A 16,833-nucleotide genomic window follows, 5' to 3' on the forward strand; every position below is an offset into this window, starting at 1 on the left:
GACATGAAAAAAAAATGCTTAAGATCACCCATCACCAGGGTAATGCAAGCTGAATGAGATGCCACCTCACTCCAGTTAGAATGATGTTGTTTAAAGGACAAGAGGTAACATGTACTGACAAGAATTTTGAAGAAAATCATGAGATTTCTAGTGTAATGTGATCATTATTAAAAGTGGTACATAAAGCCCTACAAAACTAGTGAAATATCTATCATATGATACAGCAATCTCGCTACAGGATGCATTTGTATCCAAGTAGATCAATCTGCCAGGGAAACATCTTCACTCTTGTGATATTCTTGCACTATTCACTATAGATAAGAAATAGAAGCAACCTAATTATAACTATATCATTGAACAGAGAAGACAAAGTATATACACAAAATGTGGTACCACTAAGCCACAAATGGAAAGAAATCCTATGAGTTGCAAGAACATGAGCAGAAGTGGAGATCATTTACTAAGTAAAAGAAACCAGAAACAGTCCTACACAGGTATTTCTCATCTTTAGAGTTCAAATAAATAAATTTCATAAAATTTGAGAGTTTAAAGAATAATGATCATCAAAGACTGGGGACAGTGAGGAGGCTAGAGATGGGGAAAGGCTGTTGAGTGGGTACTAAATTACAGATTGAAGAAACACTTATTGATGTTTGATTACATAACAACATGGCTACAGATAAGAACGATGTATTGTGTATTTCAAAATAACCTAAGAAAGTATTTTAAATATGTTCACTGTCAAACATGATGTTTAAAAAAAAGTATTTATTTGAAAGGCAGAGTTGAGAGAGAGATCTGCCGTGTCTCTGGGTCACTCTCCAAAGGACTGTGATGGTTAGTGCTGGCCAGGTGGAAACCAAGAGCCTGCAACTCCATCTGGGTGACTTCAACTCAACCTTTTGGGTGATCTTCTGCTTCTTTCCCCAACTGACCCAAGTGGGAGCTTAACCAACAGGGCCACATAGCTGCCCTCCTTGTCCTGATTTTAATATTGCAAAATGTATACATACTATCAAAGCTGCCTCACAAATGTGGGTGATTTTATGTGGTAATTTAACATCTGAATAACTTAAATAATTCATCATTATTTCCTCCACAAATTAGTTCTCATTTCCTCTCAACATATCAACTTGATGCTAATAGTCACAAAGCCTAACAGATGATAAGCACATCGGATGGAAGTAGCCTGAGTCTGTGAATCATCATATGAAGAACATACACGTGGATTTGCTATATGATGGAGAAATGCTCTTAGAGTCCTTTCAGCTACTAATTCGGCAGTTACATGTTATTTGTAAATGTAAATAATATGTGCAGAAGCATGAGCAACTGTGTGAATGCACTTATATTAGCTTAGCTGATTGGTTTTTGATAGCAACTTAGCAGGCCATAAACCCAGAATTCCCTTTTATTATAGCAAAACTATTGAATAGAACTACACTATGTAATAAGATGGATGGCAGATTAGGTAGCAACTCAACCTGTAGCTCTTAGTGAAGTTGCCGGAGAGAGCCGAAATATCAGGATCTGTGCTTTGCTTCCCACTGTGTCGTAGCATACTCTAAAAACTACCTTGCAAACACAAATGATAGAGCGTGGTGTTTCAAAGTGGGAAAGCTTATGACTAGTGTGTGGAGCTCAGGTAATAACAGACTAAAAAGACTTTGATGCCGTAAGGATCATGTGAATTTAGGTAAAACTGTGACTCTACAGAGGTGCCATGTGAAACTAGGGAACTGCTCTTCATTCACTGCTATTATCTGGACTCAAAGTAGTAGAAATGGATCTTTTCTTGGAAGGAAAGGCACAGAGTGGAAGGAACTGTATGTATGGTGACAAGAAAAATTACATCTAGAGAAAGCTCTTAGGTAATTTTGACCACCGAGGAGATTGAAAGAAAATTGGTCAGGTTTTTGTGCGATTCATTTGTTCTTTCCCTTAGGTTTCTGAAGAAATTGTGTTGCTAAGGAAATCATGAGCCTGGAGAAAAAGTAGTTTACATTTCAGGACTAACCCTTATTCATGTTTTCAACTTACAATAACAAGAAGCAACCTGAAAAGGCCATACCAAAATACGTTCTTTTAGGGGGCAAACTCCCCTACACTCTCTGAAGGTACAGCCAAGTTCTACCGCAAACAATGTAAAATAATACAAGATAATAATACTTAAGATTTTGAGCTTTGAATTCATGTTTAAGTCCTACTTCGCCACTTTTCATCATTGTGAATTTAGAGTATCAGTTACCTTTTCTCTCAAAAATTTGTTTTATTTTTATGAAAAGTCAGATATACTCCCCAAGTGGCCACAACAGCCAGAGCTGAACCGATCTGAAACCAGGAGCCAGGAGATTCTTCTGGGTCTCCCATGCAGGTGCAGGGTCCCAAGGCCTTTGGCCATTTTTGACTGCCTTTACAGGCCACAAACGGGGCTGGAAGGAAAGTGGAGCAGTGAGACACAAAATGATACCCATATGGAATCCAGTGCATGCAAGATGAGAACTTCAACTGCTAAGCTACCATGCCCTGCCCTGGCCTAGTTCTTCTTGTTGTCTTTCTCTTCAGGATCTTTGAGCAATCAGCTATCTTTTTGATAACAGTCATCTCCTGATTTGTTGGCCTTCAGTATACGTCAAGTTTTGTATGAATACGTTATACTTTAAGACACGAAGAGGAGCAGGACTCTGTTTCAGATGGAGTGATCAGGAAGATCTCTGAAGAAATGACATTCACAAAGAACCAGAATAATTGAATTCACTATGCTTACTCTGCAAAATAAGTTTTTCTGTCCGTAGGAAATTCAATGCTGAAGACACTGAGGAAGGAACATTTATAAATCCGAACAAAATCCGGAGAGGCAGAGTGATTACTGCACAGTGACTGTGTGTGTGTGTGTGTGTGTGTGTGTGAGAGAGAGAGAGAGAGAGAGAGAGAGGATGAAATGTGACCAACTCATGTAATTGAGTCTGATGGGAAGTTTAGTTTGAGAGTGATGTTACTTACAAGTAGAGAAGTATCTAATCTACTTGTACTTTTAAATGTTTCTAGAGATACTTGTTAGAGCACAGACTGAGGAGGAGTAGAACTGGTGGCAGATTGAGGCCAGGAATGATCACGACTTCAGTTAGAGCAGGAACTATGAAAATGAACATGCTTTGAGGGTGGAGTCAATAGGGCCAATAGGATTTGATGTGAGAAAAAGAAACATTTGGTCTAAGCAACTGTGGGAATGGTGATTGTTGGTTATCAATATAAAGTATATTCAGGGGAGATAACCATGATCATAAAAGTGACTTTTCCAAAGTGAGACTTCTCCATTGCATCTGGGATGTGCTGATATCTGTGATTTCCCAAAATGCAGGAAATCTGCTTGTAACATTGATGGTAGAACTGCATTGATGAGGAGAACTGCATGCATCCTTCCCCTGGATAACTAGAGAAACAGAATAAGTATAAGGCGTGGACTTTTTATTTAGTTATATTATTGTTTCAAAAGGCAAAGAGACACAGTGTGGAGTGTCCAGCCGGTTCACTCCCCAAAAGCCCATAATTGTGGCTGGGCCAGGATGAAGCCATGAGTATGGAACTTAGTCCAGGTATCCATTTGGGTAACAGGGAACCAAACACTTGAGTCAAGATTTGTTGCCTCCCAGGGGAATCTTTGCAGGAAGCTGGAATCCGCAGCGCTGTCAAGACTCAAGCACAGGCATTCGATGGAGGATTGAGGCATACTAACTGGTACCTTAATTGCTATGCAAAACACCCATTCCAAGCATATAGCATTCAAATCAGCTATTTAACATGGCTCTTATTTGTTTGAACTGAGTGTTCAACTTCTAGCTACAGGTTCTGAACAAATATTTAATAGTCATTTATGTAATGTGCCCAGAGCAATGATAAGGGATGGGAATATAAATTTTCAGAATAGAGTTAGTATTGAAATCTATTGGAGTAGATACGACTAAGTCATGACAAAATATCTTGATTTTAAATACAGAACAACGAAGGAACATGAATAGCAAAATGCATTTAGATTTCGTAATATGATGGGTAAAACATCAACATAATAGGTCATAAAGAAATAAAATATTCTATTTGATCAATTCTTTGCAATTAACATTAGGACTTAGGAATGACTTATTGGAGTCTTCCATGCACTAATGGAAGCTAGTGATTTTTTTTCCTTTTTATAGATCATATTTATTGAAGGGGAGAATGAAAATGTGGAATAGTGATTTTTTTTTTCTCTCCTCTTCCTATGGAAGACATGTTTTAACTCTTGCCCTGTTAGGTAAAACTTAATTCAAGTAATTATTTTTTAAATCTTAACCTGGATAATTTCTGACCCTTTCTTCTTTTAATTTCTTCATGTTGGCAGGATACAAGTAACAGCACTCCTTTGATAGTAATGCATCGAGTAATATTGATTATAACCGCTCTGGGTGGCTGAGGGTGATGAGTCAGTGGTAAACTGTGCCTATTACTCTTTAAAGTGCATCACAGCAAGAATCCCGGGGAGTCCTTTGGAGCCTTTACGGTTTGTTTCCGTCATTACCAGACTGAAACACACTTTTCAGAAGAATGTTGTACTGCTGAGTCCAGATTTTATTTTTACCCCTTTTCTTGATCTGTTTCTCAGATTCTTAATGATATGTTAACATTGCTAAAATGTGAAAGTTCAACACACATACAGGTGAAATATATTACCTATATATGCAAACATTTTTAAAAATTTATTTACTTTTATTGCAAAGTCAGATATACAGAGAGGAGGAGAGACAGAGAGGAAGATCTTCCATCCGATGATTCACTCCCCAAGTGACCACAATGCTTGGTGCTGCACTGATCTGAAGCCAGGAGCCTGGAACTTCCTCTGGATCTCTCATGTGGGTGCAGGGTCCCAAAGCTTTGGGCCATCCTCGACTGCTTTCCCAGGCCAATAGCAGGGAGCTGGATGGGAAGTGGAGCTGCTGGAATTAGAACCAGCACCCATATGGGATCCCGGGGCGCGCTCAAGGCTAGGACTTTAGCCTCGGCCACTGTGCCAGGCCCATATGCAAACATTTATATGTGATTTTGTCTATCATAGTTAATAACATAGGATTATATCCCAATGTCTATTTTCAAGGATAAATGTTTTAAAGATCTGGGAAGTAGATAAAAAAATATTAAACACTTATATAAGGGCATCTGAAAATTTTGTGGAAACATGAATTAAAAGACATGCTTATTTTGGTGAAGGCCATTTTTGAATCCATGCATAGCTTTTCAGATCATGCCTATTGCATGGGCTTTATGAAGATGCTTCTTATTTGACTAAGTTTCTCACTTGGTTTTTAACTGACAGTAACTATGAAGGTGGGAGGGGTGACAAGCTGAGCAGGTGAGAGACCTTCATCCAGAGATTTAGGGAAGAATGCTGAAGTCCACCCCCTACCACTGAATACAGCAATCAAGTAGTTTTCAAGAGAATAAGCATCTGGTTATCCTCACGTAGTTCGATGTTATGCACGAATGCACACAAACACACTTATGCACACAGCATGTTGTAGAATTTATAGGCACAATTGCTTGTGGAGAGTGGCTTTTTAAAGTACTTTGCTATCATTTCTTTCTTAATTTCGGTGCAATTTCTTCTTATAGTCTTCATATTAAGCGTCATGTCTCTTTATTGAATATCTCCTTTTACCATATCTATTCTGATTACTAATTACCAAGCAAGTTTAGAGGAAGTTACTTATTTTATTTAAAAGAAAAGTAAACTTGGTATAACTGAAATCCTGCCTATTGCCACAATTCTGTTCTAACAGTACAGATGTGGTTCCTTCTAACTGGCTGATATAATGGAGACCTATGCATGTGAAAATCTTATCAAATCAGTCAAAACTCTGTTCCATTGTTAACCCATCCACTGAATCCTTACTCTTTTCCATATCATTGTAATGTAGAGAAATATAAACCATTGGTAAATGCTCTCAGTAATATACCCTACTCATTCCCTTTGTTTTGTTCTTCTTGATAAGTGAATCATATAGCTTGGTTGAGTATTAGCCCAATGCCACTACCATGCTTTATGTATAAAGGCTGTGATTATTATGCCATAGTCATTGTAGATTGCTCTTACTGTGATGAGCAATTGCCATTGTAGTGAGCACTGTGTTTGTTGACCCATAATAATAATCACTGCTGTTACAAACTCAATGTGAATGTTTGTGGGGAAGGTAAATGACAATATATAATTCACCTTGTGAGTCCTGGGTTCCTGTTATGGTTTTCCACTGAAGCATAATGTAGGAAGATTTCTACAGGAATGATGGGTCTGAAAGCAGCAGAACCTGAGCATTAACATGAGGCACAGAATCCACACATGGGAGGGCTACCATTAGCATGTTACAGGCAAGTTCATCTCTCTCTTAGCATTATGTAAAAATGTGAAACATATTCTATACCAGATATATGTACCACTCTTTATCAATTCTAATTCTGTATGCAAATCCGCAGTGTTACTTTGCTAGGGATGTTATAATAAAGTATTATAGGCTGGGTGGATATGCACAGATATATGTTTTCTCTGAGTATTGAAAGTAAGAAGTATGAAATCAGTAGTTGGGCCTGTCATTGTCTTCTACAGTCAGTAAGAGAAGGGTCTGTTCCAGGTTTTCTCACTTGATTGATAAATTGTGACCTTCCCCCTGCATTTTGAAAGCACTCTATTTCTGCAAATATTTGTCCAATTTTCCTTCATCAATTAGGACACTGGTCATATTGGAGTATGTCCCACTGTAATGACCTTAGTTTAACTCAGTTATTTCTCTAAATATCCTGTTTGTGAATACAGTCACAATGAAGTTTTAGGTGTAGGGACTTCAACATATAACAGTGAGAAGAGGCAAACAATTCGGCTAATAGCACTCGCTTTATTAGTATTCCTATGATTGTCTTTGGCCTATATCCCAATGATACAAAGCTAAGTGAGTAACTTTCTACAGAATGTGATTTTAGAGAATCCAAAATAAAATTTACTGAAACTTTCAGTTTGTGCAAATTCAGAAGCTATGTTCAAACTTTATCATTTACTCATTTTAAGGAAGAAGGAAATCCTTCAAGGTAAAAAGAAATTATCTTAGATGCTAAGTTGAAGCCACAGGAAACAATTGAGGAGCAGTAGACTATTGTAAATATGTAGATCTATGTACATTATATGTAAATATGCATATATGCAACATGTTTCTATAATATAGACATTTAATGTCAGCACAAAGAAGGAAAATGAAGCTAATAAGTTAAAAGTAGCCAACTATTACTACAATTAAATTATTGTTAACAAGAATTAGAGGCTTAAAAATTAAAGATGGGTCTTGTAATTAAAACTTTATCCAAAGTTTGATTACAAACAGTAGAGAATTGAAATTGCATGAAAACATTGGTTTCTTAGGAGAAAGAAGGATCAAAGGGACACAAAAAGATAAGAGGCACAAATAAGCCATGTCATTAATTACTTCCAATGTGACTGGATTAATTGTTATAATAAAAAACCTGGAGGCTGTCAGGCTAGATTTTAAAACAAAGACAAAAAAAGCCAAGATCCTACCATATGAGTGTTGCGAGAGACAACATATCGTACTACATAAGGAAGTGTTGAAAACCTCAACAAAACCAACAATGATGTGTGTGCATGTGCCAAAGGGAGAGTTAATATAAATAGAAAAAAATTCAATAAGTTTAAAACTGGAACAATTTGAGCAACACTATCAAATGGTAAAGGTTTGCGATTCAGAGTATCCAATCTTTAATGGGGAGGGGGCGAGTATAACTACTTGTGCCTTATATAGAATACACATGGAATGGAGAAAAAAGGTGTAAGTTCATTATATAGAAACCTAACAATCCCTAACTCAATAAAGTCATCAAACAGCACCAACTGTTATAATTCATGTAGATTGTGTGTATTCTTGACGTGTATGATGAGAATGCTACTTCAGCCCTGTGGGTTTACTCCTTATGCCTATAACCCTAATAAAAATATGAGAAAAGCATTAGAAATGTCAGTTCAGGAACATTTTAACACCCCATCAGTAGTTCTCCAAATTCTCCTGACCTTAAAAAAACAAGGACAGTTCTAGAATTGTTACAGTCAAGGAAAACTAAAGAACATAACCACAAAATGTGAACTATGGTACTGGATTATTCTCTGGAACAAATGATTTCAGGAGAAAACCAAAGTATAGACTTATCTTCATTAATGACAATAAATATACCATGAAAATGAAGGAGCTTAAGAATGTGGAGAACTGCCTGGCCAGATCCAGCCATTGCAACCCTTTGGGGAATGAATCAATGAATGCAAAGTTCTGTGTGTGTGTGTGTGTGTGTGTGTGTGTGTGTGTGTGTGTGTTCTCTGTGTAACTCTACTATTCAAACAAATACATATTTAAAAGTAACACATTATTTCAACCAGTGTGGTATTGAAATTAAGACTGACAGAGACGGAGAAAGTAGAGGAGATTCACAACTGATTTTCAACAACACTGTGAAGATAGTTCAACGGAAGGAAGTCTGCTCAGGATCTACTCCTGGTAGAAGTGGGTGTAAACATATCATAAAAAAGCAAACAAATAAATCTGACATCACGCTAAGCAAGTACACAAAGAATATTAGAATGGATCAAGGATGTAATTCAAGAAGTAAGCAATTAATAAGTCCCAGAAGAAAACATTTCTCTTCCTCTGGACTAGGGAAGGTATAGGGTAGAGGCAAGTTGGGTTACTGTTTATTTGTTAATTGTAGTAGCTATGCACCTTTAGCGACTGGTAATATTCAGATTTACAACAACACAAGGTAGCATGGGCACCAACTGCTCAGACTGTATGCCAGTGCTAATTCCTAGCCAAGTATCATGCTAGTCACCATTTGAGATCCACTTCTGGAAGTCTAGACATTATAGCCCGAATTCTGAAATAATAAGAAAACGCTCTTGGTCATTTTTCAGTAAATCACAGGAAGCTAGGGAAAGGACTGTGTAGTTACCCTATCTTTAAGTGGTGATGGAAATTAAATAAGTGCTGGGGTTGAGTGGTTAAGTGAGAAGTATAAGACATCTAAATATCTCATCCATTCTGCTGAGGAGTTCATGGGACCAATAGAATATGATTTAACTATCTTCATTCATTCACTCATTCATTCACTCACATGTTAACACCCTCTGTATAATCAGAGATAAAAATCATGTGAACAAATGCAATTGAAGGAAAACGACAGGAAATGTCTTAAATCTAAATGTTGTTTCTGGATCTCTCCATTGTTATTCTATTGACACATCCTTCAGTTTTAAAATCCTGTGCTGCCTCATGGACCAACATTGTGAATCATTTTTTCCCTAAAACTTTGTTGTTAATCTCCGATACTGATACACTTACAGTAGCCAGACTTCATTTTTTGAACTGGGTATTACAACCTTTATTATTTATTCCAGGAGCATATTTTTAAAAAGATTTATATATTGTTATGGGAAAGTCCAATATGTAGAGAGGAGGAGAGACAGAGAGGAAGACCTTCTATCCGCTCATTCACTCCCCAAGTGGCCGGAGTTGAGCCGATCTGAAGCCACGAGCCAGGAGCCTCTTCCAGGTCTCCCATGTGGGTGCAGGGTCCCAAGGCTTTCAGTCGTCCTCGACTGCTTTCCCAGGCCCCAAGCAGGGAGCTGGATGGGAAGTGAGGCCATCAGGCTAGAACTAGTGCCTATATGGGATCCTGGTGGGTTTAAGGAGAGGACTTTAGCTGCTAGGCTATCGCGGTGGGCCCCAGGAGACCATTTTTAAAGTGAGAGCTTCTGCCCAGCCTAGTCTCTGTGTTTTTGTCTTTGTTTTCCTGATTCCCCCATCAGACTGCTTATCCTTTAGCTGGGGATCAGAGCAGTAGGGATTAACAGACATGACTGATGGTGTGTTTACATTCTAGAAAACCCTAGTGTGCAAGATTAGAAGCTGGATGCCAAGTTTTTTCTTCTGCTCCTATTATTTTTCTATTTCCATTTCCATTTATCCCTTTCACAGCATGGAAGCCTAATGGGCATTATCAACATGAGCTGTAGAGAGTCCGCCTGGGAGGTCAATGGATTTTGTGGCAGGGTAATTTTAATTTTTGTACACTCAATAATGGGATCTATTTATTAAGTGAGATCTTAACAAGTAATGGTCGTAATGTATAAGGAAGAGATTACTGCCTGGCCTGTGTTTTATGTATTATGTGGGTGATAAAAAGTGGGACTGAAATGAATTGATCTGTCTTTTTCATCTTCTGATATATTAAGTATTGCTCAAAGGGACGAGAAGAAAGCACACTCCCCCTAGCCTTACACTTCTGTGCTTTCATCCTGAATTTGCTTTGCAGTTTCCATGTGATGATTTGAATCCTCGGTATCCAAGTAACTCAATAACGAACAATCCTGGCATGTGGCTGTATATTGCATTTCAGATGAGTTGTTCTTGGGAGATGGATGGCGTGAAAGGTATTAAATGTGACTTTGGAACATGTATTCTCTCTCCCCAAATGAATTGTGACTCAGTTGGCGTATCTGCTTTCTTATACAATCTCAAATGCTTTCTCTTTAGAACTCTTTAATACCCCCAACAAGCAAAATCACCCAGGAAGGTATTTGAGAGAGAGGCACAGCTTTACGGAGTCTCCGGTATCCATCCCATAGACTATGGGGCTAATGAAATAATCCTTGAGAAAGAGACAGTAAGGAGCAGGATACTGTTGGTCACAGGGACAGAGAGAGGAAAAAAACAAAAGAGAGAAAGAGTTTCTTGGCCTGCTTACTTCATGTTTAGTTCAGCATAAATCCCTTTGCTGGTAGTGCAATAATCATATGAAATTTATTATGTTACAGATTGACAACCATGAAATAGAAATTAGATGAACTACTAAGCATAGACTATTTTAGTTAAGAGGATCAAATATTTCATTATATAAACAGCACTGCTGAGACATTACAGTTGAAAAAGAGAAGAAAAAAATTTAAGTTCAATTATGAGGATGGAAATTAGTTTTACAAAAATCTTTACTGTTATTGAGAGGTTTATGAGAAATTAGAGCTTCATATTATCTTTATTTGTCTTATTTTCATTTTCATTTTGGAGGGAAACATTATCAAAATAAAGGCAAGGTGTATTTGTGTGACTATCATGTTAGAGTTTAAGATATTTCAAGTTTATTTTGATACACCTAATGCAAATGTCACTATTTTACCAGTGGGCTTTGTAAGTAAATTGAAATATAGAAATACTGATTTCTATGTAATACTTCTCAATTATGTCAGAATGTTGGCACTGTAATTACAAAACTCCCAATGTATATAAAATGCATTTATCAATTGATCTTTTCCAAATTATGGCCTATGGTAATTTTTTTCATGTTGACATAAATATGACTCAAAATAATCCTTTCCTGCTGTGAGTGTTTGGCACAGCAGGCATGACACCTCTCTTGACCCTCAATGTCATATCCAAGTGCTTGGTTAGAACCTCGGTTTTTCTGCTTCTGACCTAGCTTATGGTTAATATGTACTCTGGCAGTTAAAAAGTGGTGCCTCATGTAATTTCATTCTGGACACCCATGGGAGAGAACTGGATGGAGTTCTAGGTTCCTGGCTTTTGTTTGGCCCAGCCCTAGCTGATGTAAGCATTTGAAAAGTGAACCAACAGAAAGAAATTCTCCCTTTATGTCTGTGACTTTCAAATAAAATGAAAATCAGTAAATACTTTAAAAATTCCTTTATGCAGTTTTATTGTTAATGTGATACACACCAACAAGCAATTCTTTTTTTTTCAATTTAAAAAAGTAATAAAACAAATCTGAGTTCTTTATCTTAAAAGTTAAACTTAATAATGGCGTCATCAATTTATCTGTCAGAGGAACCATCCGTGAAGCAGAAAGGTTTGGATTAGCATTGCAAGCATCTAAACGGAGAATGCACGATAGCTGAGATTCTGAGAAAGTAACCTTGTGGCTTTGGTCATGTAGAAGGAGTCTTTGATAGTGCTTGAACTTCAGATGAGTAAGAACCAAGGTGGGTCACGAGCTACGCAATTGTCCATGAACTGTCTGCAGGGAAAAACAGAGCTTTGCACTCTGCTAAGAAGAGAAATAAGAGGAATAAAAAGGAAAATACTCAAATGTGCTTGGAAACCAAGGCTAAGCACAGTGAGGAGTCCTGTGTGAAATGTTTCTGTTCATGCTGCCAAATAGGACACAGTAAGTTATTAAGTTCAGTAAAGGATTCAAAGTATTCCAATTATTATAAAACTGTAGTTTCTCATTTACGCTTTGGTTCATTTACCATTTGGTAATTTTTGATAACCATTGATAATTTCAGCATGTCTTTGATTTGTGGGAATGGCTTGCCAACCTCAGTCCCAGAGAAGAACCTAAAGTGACCTAATAACCAACCCATGTCTCTCTCAAATATGGTGTGAGCGTGATCCTGTCACACTTCTGTGTATACTTGCCCAAATTTAGTCACACTGCACATCTTGAAATAGTCCTGTGGTTCAGCTCCAGCCCCTTGGTTGTGATCTGAGGGCACTATTGCTTGCCCAGAAGCCTGCAGGAAGATTATCCATGCTCAGAGCAGCAGGTATATATAGCTCAGTATTGGCTTCAGGCTCACAGTCAGTCCTGTGATGTAATTCCAGTCCCTCTTGATCACGGTAAGGATAAGCTTGGCCCAGAAACACAAAAGGCACAATCAGAGAGACCTGGAGTCGGGGGAGGGGGACAATCAAACCTATAAGTTCACCCAGAAATGATAATTAGAAAACAGTGATAGGAGAAATTTTGGCAAATTCATGCGCTTAGAGAGAAAAGAGAATTCTTGTGAACAGTTGGTTGGAATGTAAATTGGTACAGGCATTATGATAAAAACTGTTGGGAAGTTTTTTCAAAAATTGGAACTATCATATAATCTAGCAATCCCACTACTAGGGATGTTTCCAAAAGATATGAAAGCAGCATTTTTTTTTAAAGATTTGTTTTATTTTTTGTTGGAAAGGCAGATTTACAGAGAGAAGGAAACACAGAGAGAAAGATCTTCAGTCTGTTGGTTCACTCTCTAAGCGGCCACAATGGCCACAGCTAAGCTGACCTGAAGCCAGGAGCTTCTTTCAGAGTCTCCTATGTGGGTGCAGGTCCCAGGGCTTTGGGCCATGATCTATTATTTTTCCGGGCCACATGCAGGGAGCTGTATGGGAAGTGGAGCAGCCAGAACAATAACTGGTACCTATATGAAATCCCAGTCGGGCTGTCCCTAGGTGAGAATTTAGCCACTAAGCTATGGCCCAGGGCCCCCAAAGCAGTATTTTGAAGAGGTTTCTTAATGTCCCATGTTTATACCAATGTTGTTCATCATAGAATTTGAAAACTATTATGCTTCTGCATGTTTGACAGTATGAACTATGAAAAAACAGATATGAAAAGATAAAGTGTCCACTGGAGAATGTTATGAAAGAAAGAATAAATGTGGATTTCAACAGATTTCTGCTGTAACAAGTCAATTTTAGCGTTCCACTACCGTTTTGAATTTCCTATACATATACCACACACACACACACACCCCACACATACCACACACGGGAATACTGCTCAGCCATTTGAGAAGGAACTCCTTTTATTCAAAGAGGATATGCAAGTCTATATGGTCTCTTTCATGTGAAGTCTAAGAAAATTGAAGTCATAAGGCAGAAAATGTCAGAGTAGTATAGGTTAGGGGAGAAGGGAAAATTTTGGTCAATAAATGTCAACTACCAATTATCAGAATTACCAGGATTCAGTATTTATCTACAATATGCTAACTATAGCAATAATAACTTGTTTTTTATATTTGATACACATGGCTTTTAAGTGTTGTCCTTTTTCCATAACACGGGATGGCCGCTAGGCTTCCACGCTGGAAAAGCCATGTAAAAAATCCTTGGCACAGGAAATAGTCTCAATTGTACTTTAGAAAATCCTTGATTTTCTAAGAAGAAGAGAAGCTCTGAATAAAGGGTTTTTGTAAATGTATTGATATCAGTCAAAAAATGTATGCAAAAAAATTGTCCGAATCACTGAAGTCTTAAAGACAAAACATGGACCCAGCGTGGAAGCCTAGCGGCCAAAGTCCTCACCTTGAACGCACAGGGATCCCATATTGGCACTGGTTCTAATCCCGGCAGCCTCACTTCCCATCCAGCTCCCTGCTTGTGGCCTGGAAAGCAGTGGAGAATGGCCCAAAGCCTTGAGACCCTGCATTCCTGTGGGAGACCTAGAAAAAACTCCTGGCTTCAGATTCTGGTTGTTGAGGTCACTTGGATAGTTAAGCATCTGATGGTGCTGTGCCAATCCGAAGCCCGGAGCCAAAAGCTTGTTCCAGGTTTCCCACGCGGTACTGCCAGGATTAGAACCAGCATCCATATGGGATCCTGGTGCATTCAAGACGAGGACTTTAGCTGCTAGGCCATGGCGCTGGACCCACAAATGATGTATTTTCATAATCCATTATGAATCCTTTGTTAAGAGCTATTGCTAACAATTTATATTGTATTTAGCTAAATTTAATTTAACTTGTGAGGAAAGAAATTAGTTTTGGATGCCATTACCTCATGGTAAATGATATTCTTCTGTTGAAAAAGATATGTAAGCCATAGTGTTGCATTTACCTGTCTTTTATTGTCAGCTTTCACAGATAGAAAGGACCAAGGTCACTACCAATTTACTCGATACTTGTTACTACGTTTTGAACCACATCCTTTTACTCTGGTTGTCCTGTTATTTGAAGCCTCACACTTTAATTTTTGCCTGAAGTCATATCTTCCAATGAACATCATTTAAAGTTCTTTCCTCACCTTGATGTATTCATGTAATTAAAAATACTGCAGATAACAGAACATTAAGCAGTACTGAATGTTCATTTTACTCCTGAGATAATTGTGTGTGTGTGTGTTGCAGAGTCCACAAGATTTTATTCTGAAGATTAAATTTTAAGAAATTAAATACCTCTTTTCTCCTCGTTCGTTCTCCAGCCCCAGTTTCCCCTCATACCACTTTCCCCCACTTTATTACAGTGGAATAGTACTTCAGTAACAGCTACAAGTTTCACGTTCTGCTATTGAAGTGCCTCATGGCATTGTAGGTATAGATAAAGGTAGAAAAACTAAGCATATTTTTGTTGTTTTGCTTTGATATCTTTAGTGTACCATTGGAAATAGCATTTACATGATCAGCTTTTATTTCTTAATGAAGGAATGAGTCTCAAGTTTGACACTTTCATTATCAGGGACTTCCAATTTTTCCATCACCAAACATATTATTAATGCACCTACCTCAAACACTACAGCATTATAAAGAGTGTGAGGATTAATGCTTGATTACAGTTTGTTAAATTCGGATGACTACTCCAAAATGTTTTCTTGTCATTTTAACTGTATCTTCATAGCATCTGCTACACAGAACTCAAACTCCAAGTGGGATATTTCTGTACACTTTTGGCTTAACTTTTTTTTTTAATCAAAGTGAGGCTTTAAAAATGTTTATTTACAAATTGCACATATAATAGGACTGATTTGCGAAGTATGTAGCTGTATTTATTAAGCAACAATGAAAAATACATGATATTTTATCTATTGCATGAGTTTTTTCAAATAATTAATTTTCTTCTGAAGTTGATCCACGTTGTCACTGAAAATTTTATTTGAATTGTGTATATTTATATATGTAAAAGAGATGAATGATGTTAGTTTTAATAGCGTATGTTACTTATTAAGATCTCATAAAACAATGATAATTTACATAAACATTATATATTTGCAACTTGTTAATTCAGTAGGAGTTTGAATTAAATATTAATAAGACATTTTCAGTTTTAAACATTTATTTATGGTTTTAATAAAGCCTAGTTAAGTTTTACTCATTCCATCATACCATTAGTCAATATGTTAGATAATACACATTATGATGTCAACATCTTACTATCAATTATGGCTAAACATGATTCAATGACAGATGATATACTTCTAAACAAAATAATAGGTTTTTCACTGTTCATTTTTCAGAATTAATTTAATCTTCAAGTTTTTATGCGCGTTGTTACATTTTGAAAAGCTGTATCTTTTTGACAACATATCTATAGCAGCATAGTTAAATTAGAGTTTACAGTAAATTCTATGAATGTCACCTTATTAATATAGTTAATAATGTTATATTCTAAGTTAAAAATAATGCCTATTAAAATAAAATTTTAAGAATAAGTTGTAAGCATTGGTATTTGAATATGTTATAATATTTAATATAATTATACTTTTATAGTTTTCAAAATGAGAAACTAAATACTGTACTACAATTTCAATGAATATTTGTAGTATGTAACTCCTGTTATTTACTGCTTACTGTGCCAGTAGTGGAGAGGAAAAATGGGCCACAATTTGGACTGAGATAAAGTGGACACGATCCGAATATCACATCTTCCGTTATTCTCCAGGCACCTCCTGTTACACAGGAAGATAATACCGTTCTTCAACAGAATGCATGATGAATCTTACTTAATGGCAGAAACAACTTCAGAAGAATGAGGACTGGCGGAGAATAAGCAATGTAAATATCAATTTTTGCCTGTTGGGTCATTTGTTGGAAGTGCACAACAGAAAAACAAAGGACTTGAATTTTGTGAAGTTAACCCATTGAAGAGATGGGGTTTCAAATTTGATTCATTCTCTTCTCTTATGAATTTTGGTTGATACTATATTGCACTTTCACACCAAAGGCAGCCTCAAAGAAAGATAACAAGTGTTTCATGTATCA

Source organism: Ochotona princeps, chromosome 11 (assembly GCF_030435755.1).
Source record: "Ochotona princeps isolate mOchPri1 chromosome 11, mOchPri1.hap1, whole genome shotgun sequence".
NCBI classification, from domain to species: domain Eukaryota; kingdom Metazoa; phylum Chordata; class Mammalia; order Lagomorpha; family Ochotonidae; genus Ochotona; species Ochotona princeps.